Source organism: Macrosteles quadrilineatus, unplaced genomic scaffold, assembly GCF_028750875.1.
Source record: "Macrosteles quadrilineatus isolate MER2022 unplaced genomic scaffold, UCM_ALF_1.0 Scaffold_3__2_contigs__length_128488019, whole genome shotgun sequence".
Lineage (NCBI taxonomy): Eukaryota > Metazoa > Arthropoda > Insecta > Hemiptera > Cicadellidae > Macrosteles > Macrosteles quadrilineatus.
The window spans coordinates 25,591,515-25,602,182 of NW_026542596.1; positions in this window are offsets into that span (position 1 = coordinate 25,591,515).

Genomic DNA, 10,668 nt, shown 5'->3' on the forward strand with positions numbered 1-10,668 from the left:
CGTGAAATGCCAATTTTAGAGTTGAACTCGCTATTTACGTAGGTGGGTTTAATTTAAAATAGTTGTGAATTGCCCTAAATTGTGATAGTTTCCTCAAGGTGGATGAGTGATGAGCAAATTTTTAAATATGTTCTGTTGAAGGATAACTTTGATTCAGTAAAGTAGTGAATGACCCTGCCTAGGTGGCAGAGTTAGTCAGAGTCAGAGTAGTTGAATGTCCTAGACATATCCTAGACAAGACTCGCCCACTCTCGTCTAGCCCAAGTCTAGACGGACGCCTACAATAACATGGTAATCGGTCCGGAATGTACCAGTCGAGGAACTACCGGCTGTTCCAATAAAGTACAATTTAAACTTTAAAAAATATTATCTTTAAGTATAAAAGAGGTTTGTTTGTATATTTGTATATTTGGCAGTGATAAACTCAGACACAGCTGGACCGATGGCCACAAAACTTGGCACATACATGTCAAATTTCATGGAGTAGGTTCATACACCATAAATTTCGTTATAAATTTTAGGGCATAGCCCTGGGGCTGTCTTAAAGGTATCCATGTCAGGGATTTTGATAGAATTCCAGTTTGATTTGCTTACCAACAAAACATATAAAGTAAATTTTAAAACAGGTGATATCAATTTATGGTATGTTTCGTTCTGATATTTAATTGTATTATTGTTAATATGAATTGTTTCTTGGTCCATGTAGTTAACGAATTAGACTATTGCATATAAAATATTTTTATGCATATTCTAGAATAGGAAATGGTTTAGCGACATAAACAAAATGTTCTTATGTGTGATTTTTACAAATAAACAAATTGTTTCAGAATATGTTATTGACACTCTTAATCAAAATGGATTAATAAAAAGTTGTGTAGAGTAGAGTATGCGATGTTTAAGTTTTATAGAAAGAGATTATAGGGTTCATGAGAGCTCGCCCCATGGTCGTAATCTCGACCAAAAGTATGCATTGTGCAAACTTCTCTATTTTCACCCCACGCTGCAAATAAAACATGTGATTTGGTATTTCTTCCATTTGTTTTGATTTTCTGTTTATATTTTGTTATTATTTCGTCATGAACATGGCAACCCATAAGACCCATGTTATTTTTTTTATTTTAAATAAATTGGGTGTGCTTATTTTTGAGCCTATTTTAATTTATAAAGGGATTCTGCACATCTACAGGAAAATATCTTTCATTTGGTACCAACCGCGTGTAATTCAGTCCAGTAGTATGGCCAGGCTAGCTGTCATAAATTTTGCAAAAGTCTTTTAGTATATAAGATTGGTGGACCATTATCCCACCAAGCTTGTAGATCTACATCTGCTAATAAGAAACATTCAATAGACAATTTAAAACAGTTAGCGTTGACGAATGTCTTGAATTGGAAAATCAGTTAGCAAAACAAAGAGCTATCAATGATGACCTAAAAAAATCTGGGAATGTAGAGCACTATACTGGCCTTTGGCTCGCTGTAGGGCGGTGGCTTATTAGATTACTTACTACATCCTTGGAAAATTTCAAGTCTCTAGCACCTTTCTATAAACAGATCAGCATACCAAATAAGCCACTTCACTTTCGAGCTTATTCTCCTTAAAAATAACATAGGGAAGTGAATTCCAGTTTGGGGGAGGGGGGGGGGGGTGAAAGGCCAAGACCAAGAAGTGTCGAGAAGTCAGGAAGCACAGACTAATAAAAATAACGTTAATATTTAAAGATTAACTGCTATAATTTAGCTCAATGCACATGAAGAGTTTTATAGAGAAATACCGTGGGGGGGGGTTATTTTGGGTTGGGGGTTTAAATGTAGTATATTGTTTAAAGTATTCCTTGGTTATAACCGAAGACTAATACTTTTGAAAGATAGCAAGTCCATAATTAAAGTTGTTTAAGAATTGTGGGGGGGGGGTTGCATAATTTGTTTGGGGTGTGTATATATTTATATATTTGATCATGCAAATATCCTAAATAGTTGAGTTATTAGTAAGACATCCTACTAGATGGCAAGTATCTAGTACCTTTGACTATTAATACAACAACTTCTGTATCCATTAGTCAATGCTAGTATGTATGTGAATGAGTGACAGTAGACCATAATTATTGCACAAGTAGTGTCCATATGAATGATTTTAAATAGTGTTTTTAAAAAACTGCCATTAAAATTGTATTGAGGGGATGACATTTTTTCAATATCACTTTTGGGAGTTTTCCTTCAGAGTTGAGAACATTAAAATTACAAATATATATCTGAAAAGTAATTTAAATAATTTAAAATGCGTTGAAAATCCATGAAATTTTAATAAGTAGGACGATTTTGGGGTTGAAGAGGTGTGGTTTTGAGAAACGCCCAGCAGCGTATTGTACAAATTTAATTTCTGACCGTGAAAATTCTTTCCATTCTTTGCTTGGTCTTGCCGTTTTTGAGTTATAACCGTTTTAAGAAAACGCGTTTTCTCACACATTTTTTTTTCAAAAATATTTTTTAAGGGGGTTAAAATCTAAAAATGTAAAATGTTTAATTGTTCTAGGCGGTTCAACAACTTTCATTACGATAGCTGCCATTCTATCATCTGAGGTTGTGATAGCAACAATTAATTGTGATAGCTTCCACTGTGACAACTAACTGTCATTATGATAGCTGTCATTGTAACATCTACCGTTGTCGAAGCAGCGATTGTGACATCTGCCATTTTAATATTCATTACAAATATGAATTTCACAAAAAAAAAAAATGAAGGTGTTACTTTTTATGTGATTTTTGTACATTTCCACTCTTATCATTGATTACAGAAAAATAACATTAACACTCTTTCCAACCAGTTCATCCATCTTGATGATCAGGTTATACAGTAGTAGTTTACGCAACGAAGGCTAGTACCGTACCTTAAATTCCCTACTCGTGTCGTTAACACTATTTATGCGAGCTGAGTACACTAATTTACCTACGACAGTGTTTTAATTACTAAAAATCACTACTCATAACTTCTAAGAGAGGTCATTTTTCGTTTATAACCTCTCATTGCCACTATACTACTGACAGTGATGTAATTATTATACTAAACAATAATGGCACCACTCAACAATTAAATTGGCCTGAACAGCTGATTAGTTGAAGTTAGAATCATTACAATTTTACTTCTTCTCTCTCAATCCTTGAACCTCATTGGTCCGTTACCCGTGTTGTTATGAGTGTTATGCTGTTAATAAAGTAAACAATGCTGTTATGTGAAACTTTTTAAATTCTAAGAACTAAACTAAAACGGCTACTTAAAAAACCAATAATTATTAATATAATCTCGTCTCGAAGAGAGATATTTCCTAAAAATGTTAAACGACAAAATACACGCCTTTCCAAAACACCAGTAAGCAACGTGTAGTTTGATTTATCGCCCTGCTGTAACAGTAATCTTTGTAAACAGGCACGACGTAGGCCTACCACAAGGACATTGGCTGAAACCTCGCATGTTTGACGAAGACATTTGTCCTGTCTCGGCCTACATGCGACTTTGTTGTTGACTACTTGTCTACGTTGCTGCAATCTCACTTTCAATTTCAGATTCCGAAATAATTTTCCACGAATTATCTTTGGAATTATGCCAGGTGACGCCTTAAATTGTGGATATGGTGATGAGCAGTAGGAACGCACTTTACATTGCTACTGCATAAAATATCATAAAGTCACCTGACACCACAATGTTTTTTTCAAAAACTGACTTTTTCACTTTTAACTGTTTTAAATTTAGTTGATGATGGCTGAAGAGTTCTGTTGGGGCAAACTTGTTGAAGGTCTTTGTAAAGCCTAGTCCACACATGGAGACTGAGTCGGCCGACTGCCGACCGTGCGCGGACAGTCGGCGGACAGTCGTAAGACAGTCGACCGATCGTCTGCCAACAGTCTGTCAACACAGTTTCGGATACAAGTTTCCTATGTATTTTGCGTCCACACTAGCCAACCAGTTTTTCTATGTTTCTTGGTATGGCGACCAAGGAGAACGTTATTATATCCTGTGCGGGCTTCAGAACCATGGTGCTAAGAACCTAGGAATAGACAATGATGGACCCATTGGACAACACATTCTCGAGCAAGGTTCGTACTATGGTCACAATCTTCAATCAGACCTTCAGATTAGGTGAAGGATTTAGGAACTTCACTAGGTTGACTTCTAAAGATTTTGAACTTTTGTTGGACTTTGTTGGTCCTAAAATTTCAAACTTGAAGAGATGAACAATTCGATAAAATGTCATATAATAATATAAATTATTGAAAACTAATTCCAAAACTTTCAAGAAACTCAATCCAGGTCTTTTAATACCACCCAAAAATCGTCATATTACCGCTTTGCAGTCCAACTAAATGGGCTGAATGTCGAACACCTTCGGCTTGTATCACAGAAAACAAAAAACATACTACTATAACCAGTATGTTTTCTGTGCTTGTATCCAGTCTCCTGTCTCCAGACACGTCCACACATACAGACTTGAGACAAAAGTTTTGTCTCTTGTCTCCGTGTTTCCCATTCGAACGGGAAACAGAAAACACTGTATTTTGTCTCCAGAAACACCAAAATTTGTCTGTCAACAGTCGGCGGACAGTCGGCAGACAGTCGGCAGACAGTCGGCAGACAGTCGGCAGACAGTCGGCAGACAGTTGGCAGACAGTTGGCGGACAGTCGGCGGACAGTCGGCGGACAGTCGGCCGACTTACTGGAGACATCGCTGGAGACAAATGGCAACACTCCGGAGACAGTCGGCAGACAATGTTTCCGCAGACAAATCGCCATGTGTGGACGATAATTATAGTTACTGGACTCCCAGTGTCGACTTCAAACGTAAGCTTACCAGTTTCAATGTTCAGTGTTGTCGTAAATTTCTCCGTTGGTGAAGTGGTGGACGTAATACAGAAAGGAACAATTCTTCAAATAGAAAAGTTAAGATCCGTTTCATCTTTTATCTTCAGGCCTGATATATTCATCATGTTCTCTGTCTTCTTGAGATATTGCATTTACCTTGCGATGATTTGATTTTTTCAAACTTGATTACGAGCAGTGTTTATATTGTTGCGTTTGTTTGGGTACCATTACGACGATGGAAATCAAAACAATATATGATCAATGATTCTGTTTTTGATTGATTTATTTTTGCATCTTGTCATTGGAAGATTGCAAATAGCACAGTTGCATAAGATTAATATAATTAAGGAATAGTATATTTAAATTTTGAATTTTTTAAATAATGAATTTTGGACATAAATGTTATTAATTTTACATGGGATTTTCGATTGTTTTTTTTTTTTAGATAATGCAATCGTGTACCTTAAGTAAAAAAAAATACTCTCCACATTATATACAACAATGGTAGTATTGCAAAGCCGCGCCAGCCCCACCTAGCTCACTAATTGAGTACACATACTGCATTACACCAGCTGAATCTTGCAGGATCTCCATTAAAGTAAGTACTATTATACACCATTTTAAAGATAATAAAGGCAGCTACAACTTTTTTTCTAAGCATATTTTTATAAAACGTCAGCGAAAAAAGTTAAGGCGACAAAAAATAGAATTATGTGTCCAAAGAAATAAAAATCTTTACATTTATATGCAAATAACGAACAAACGGTAACAGCTACGATAAATATTAACCAAACAGGATTGTGTAGGAAATTGTATTACAAAGACAATAAAACTAATTTCAATTCAATATGTTGTTTAACAATCGAGAAAAAAGTGATTTACGAAACCCTTGCACTTTATTTGTTTAGGGGGGAATGCAAAGGGGTAGGGGCGCGGACTTTTGGCTGAACACTTGTCTAAATGGTAGTAGGGTAGTAGTCAATGGGCAAAAAATCAGCTTTTTACTAATTTTTTCCTTCAACCAGTGTTTTACGACACATGACTGGGCTATAATCCACGTACCTTGGTGTACAGGCATCGTAAAATCATCTACAGCGTCTGATAGTATCTAATATATTAAGTAAAACCTTTGAGCTAGTCTTATAGATCAGTGAAATTTTTATTTTTAATATTTCTACATTTCTAATTTTGATTAGCCTAATTAAATTACTTAAAATATTAATAAAGTTGGTGTGTTAATATTACTAGAATGGTAAATTATACGAGTTATTAACGAGTCATTGTTTCATTTTTCGAAGTGTTTTTATTTATTTTTAATACTGAATCGTTGAGAAATATATAAATACACACGAAAGTTATGAACACTTTTACAACCTGCAACTCTTGTCTACACTCCGGGAAGTTTTGATGTAAAGGATAGAAAATTGCTTCAATAACTCAAAGACGGAATATTTTTTTGAGGCTCACTACACAAAGAATAGTTTTAAAGTTTTAAACTGCTAAACATGTGTTGGATTAACTTAAAATAACCTGCACTTTACATGTTATATATTTTTTTATATTTAGGTAAATGTTGTAATTGGGTTTTGCTAAACCTATTCTTATATTTAACTAAAGAATATCATAAATAACTAAATTGTACGCCGTATTTGTGTTTTAAAATATGTGGTATATGTGTAACTATTTTTACGAGTAAATAAATATTAAATGGTAATACAATATTATCTTATTTCATCTTAACATACCATGCAGTTTACATTTACTTTATTGCATTTCGATTTATTTATCATATCTGTGTTTTACTCCACCGCTGATTAAACCAAGGAAAATATAGTAAAACTAAGCTGTATGTTTCTAAAATCAATGAAATATCTGTTACTATGATTACTAAATCAATAGGAAGTGCGAAAATGTAAAGGCAATGAACTATATAAATGGTCTGTATATTATATTGTTTGTTGATATTTTTATAGAGTTCAACGGACAAAATATGGTGTTCGTTCTAAACTCAGTCTTTGAAATTTTCGAGTGAAGGTGGATTTGCGTAGGCGTCAGCTTTTACTTGCTTGTTGTTTCTGCTGCATTACCTACATTATAGCAATGACGTCGTCGGGGGTGACAGAGACAGTATGAATACAATATGAACATAGAGGGCAGCACTTCTCATCGGACTTCGTAGCGAACTCTGTTTTGAATTTGTTGTAACATCAATTTAATTATATCAATTTAATTTAATTGTAACATTTGGATCCTGAAATTTAATAAAAAATATCCGTTTCGTCGTGAACCAATTGCCGTAGTATGAAAGATAGATCACCGCCTTGAGTTTTTTTTGCGAGTGGAGATTCTTATCATTTTCTAATGTATTTGTTTAAAACTTTAAAATTACCAGTCGAAGCATATAAAATATTGTCCCGGAAGTATGGAGGTCCTACAGCAATAGTTCATGCATTATCTAGCTATGTAAAGACGTCTTCTGCTGAAGAATGGATTGTGGTTGCTGATGAAGTAAGGGAAAATTCGACCACTGTCTAGGTGATATCGATGGTAAACAAGTTGTGTTGCAGTCACCATCTTATAGTGGATACACTTTTAACGCAAAGACACGCTGCAAGGGACTGCAACATAAAGGACTGCTCTCTCCGAACTGGACAAAGTTCGCTCATAGAGCGAACATTTTGGCTGAACAAAAATTGCGTCACGAACGTTCCATGAACGTCCGTCGATGCGTACGCACTTAACGACCTTGAACATCAAACGTTCGCTGGCGAACAGAGTTATGCTGGTGAACATTGTTTGTCAAGTGGGGACGCACCTTTAAACTGTCAAAAATAAAGAAGAATTCGTAAATGAGGGAGTTGAAGGTAAATCATGTATGTGAAAATGTTATTCGAAAATGTTCTAAGTATATCTCATATCGGCCTAGACAAGATTTAAAATTAATTAAAACCAAAATGGTGGTTTCCACTACTTACCAGATTTAAAAGCCATAAACGTTTCTATAAAGGTTGAATTTTGTTTCTAAAAGCGTTGGTGGATGTGTAACTATTTTATACAACATATATAAATATCAAAATGTTTCGATTTCGTGTACAACAAATAGTTCTATTATACTGTATATACAAATCTAAAGGTGTCTGTCTGTATGTGTGTTACTTAATATTGTAAAAACAACTTGGTTGTCTGGGCTTAAATTTTATAAAAAATATAGCTACCATACCAAGAATGGTAATAGGACCATCCGACCATTCACAATCTGATAATAACCGTTGTCTTTGACCCAAGCTTTACAAGTTGAGGCGAGGATTTTAAAAGTAAATACTGATTGGTCCCCATGGCTGCAATGAGAACACTCACAATTTTTTAATTTTCTTTGAAATTTCAATGTAAACAAGAAGATCTGTCAAATTACTAATTTCACAATTTTAGACAGCTGATCAAAGGAAATTAATTATCCTTATATATAATTCTGTAAGACACAATTTTTACCAGAAAATTGTGGACGTCTGGTAGGTCGCAGAAAAGTGGGAGATGTCTTAAATTAAAGGTCTTGACCCCAGGAACTCGGGAAAAATATCAGAATTCCCATAAAGTGACCATAAAACGAGATATAACGTGAAATGTTCTCCATAAGGAAAACATTAGAAGCCATTTACTGCTGATTTTTGTTTACTTCAATACAGCTGATCGTGATTTATCATCAAGCCAGTATAAGCAATGATAACATTAATTTAAATTACTCATTTGCCAGTCAATTCTGCAACGTACTTATATAAAACCAGGGTTAACGTTACCTGTAAAAATTAAGACTTTTTAGTTACGTTATGGAATGGGGAAATAAATAATTTTACTGTGAAACTTTTCAAATTTGTGTATTTTTTACGTTTAACATTAAATAACCACACTGACAAAATAATTAACGATTCAAGATTAAATGGAATACTTCTGCTTTGTTTTTATTTCAAAACATATGTTCTAGATTTATTCTACACTTCTCTTTCTTTTAAATTTGAGATTTATTGTAGTGTTTAATCAATACTTTGTATGAAGTGGAATAACCTCAATGGCTTTAGAAAATAACCTGGAAATAAAGATGGAATAGGTTCGTACAGGAAATATATATTTGTTAATTAAGTAAGTACTATGACAAGTTCGAATGGGAGGAAAAACAATATGCTTGGAGATTTTAAACAGGTACTGTCTGTTGCTCGCAAAAGAGTTAAGAATCAGCCAATGATTAGGCCTAATTTGATAGAATATGTAACGTCAATCGCACCTTTAAGAGGAATACCACCACTTAAACTTTCACTGATTGTAGTTGTTTTATGTTGATCAGAAGAAATCTAGGGTTAAGTTTGGTCAATGGGATGCCTTTACTTTACACTAATAAACCCTAACAAAAGAAGTATAAACTTAGAATTATTAACTGGGTAGGGATGCTAATTTAGCGGGTTTGGCAAAGAACTAAGCTTACCTCAAAACACCTTTAATTGCCTTTACTTATTTGACGAAGACAATTTCCAAAGTTCCAATCAGGGAGGTCTTTTTTATCACAATCAACCACAAGACCAAAGCTACCTTAATAAACCATCATTTATTCAAAAACAATTATATGTTTGCTGTCTTTATCAGAGTTAAAAGCTATGTATTTATTCAAATGATTTATTTAAAATAACATCATCAAAGGCAAACAAAGACAAACAACAAACTGTTTTTTACACAACAAATATGGCGTACAGGGATATCTATTCTGACACAGCGAAAATATGTTTCTTAGTTTGTTTGAATATTGGAATAATTTGTTTTATATTATTGAGCTTTTTAGGGACTTATGTCCCTACAAGCCACTGTAATATTTTATTCAGATTAATGAAATTAAATTTCAATCAATGGCCAGTATTGTGACTCTAAAACCTCCACAAAATGTTAAACACCAAAATCCTTCGCTATAAAAAGGGTTTATATTTTGAGAAAAGTGGACCCATTTAAAATGTGAAATAATGAGATACGTAAGCTTAAGACGGTATATCTGTCGATGAATACCTCCTCACAGGAAGTCACTGGTTTTATGAGTGGGCAGTTACAAAATCACCCAATGCTTCTTACCAAACCCATTTCATGGTGGGCTTAAATTTGCGTTACCGTCTCCTACTTGGACATCAATTTAGAGTTTGAAGGGAGTTTATATTGACGATGTGTAGCAGTTGACACTGATTTCTTTTAAATATATTGAAACATGTGGGCCTTATGCTCTAAATAAAAAATGGTCCACGATAGTAAAGTTACCTTATTAGTGCTTTCTTACTAGTGCCTATTCTATTCATGCTATGTTACTATGGATAGATAAATACGTTTACGTCCCAAACATAACTAATCGTATGTAATAAGTGATGTTACTAAACATGAATAATGCAAAGGGTGCTTAGAATATTGCTTCATCGTCAAGAATACATTTTGGTAACACATTTAAGTAACTCAATTTGATTACATATTTTTTAAATTTGAAATGCCCTATGTACAGTGTGCAGTATTGTGTAACACCGACTTGAAGGTTTACACCTGAGTAGGTAAAGCAGACACATAGGAGGGGGGGCGGGGGGGGGGGGGGTCTGAAGGGTACAAACACTTACTGCCACAATAAGAGTGAGACTTGCTCGCTTTGCTCTGTTTGTCTATGTGAGGAGAATGTCTGAACAGCCCGTCTAGACTAGACGTCTAGCACAACGCGATTCATTAAAAAATTCCTTCTGCGTCTATTAGAATAATTGATTGGCGACTGGTCTAGGCTGGCGATCTTTTATGCATGTGTCTGTCTG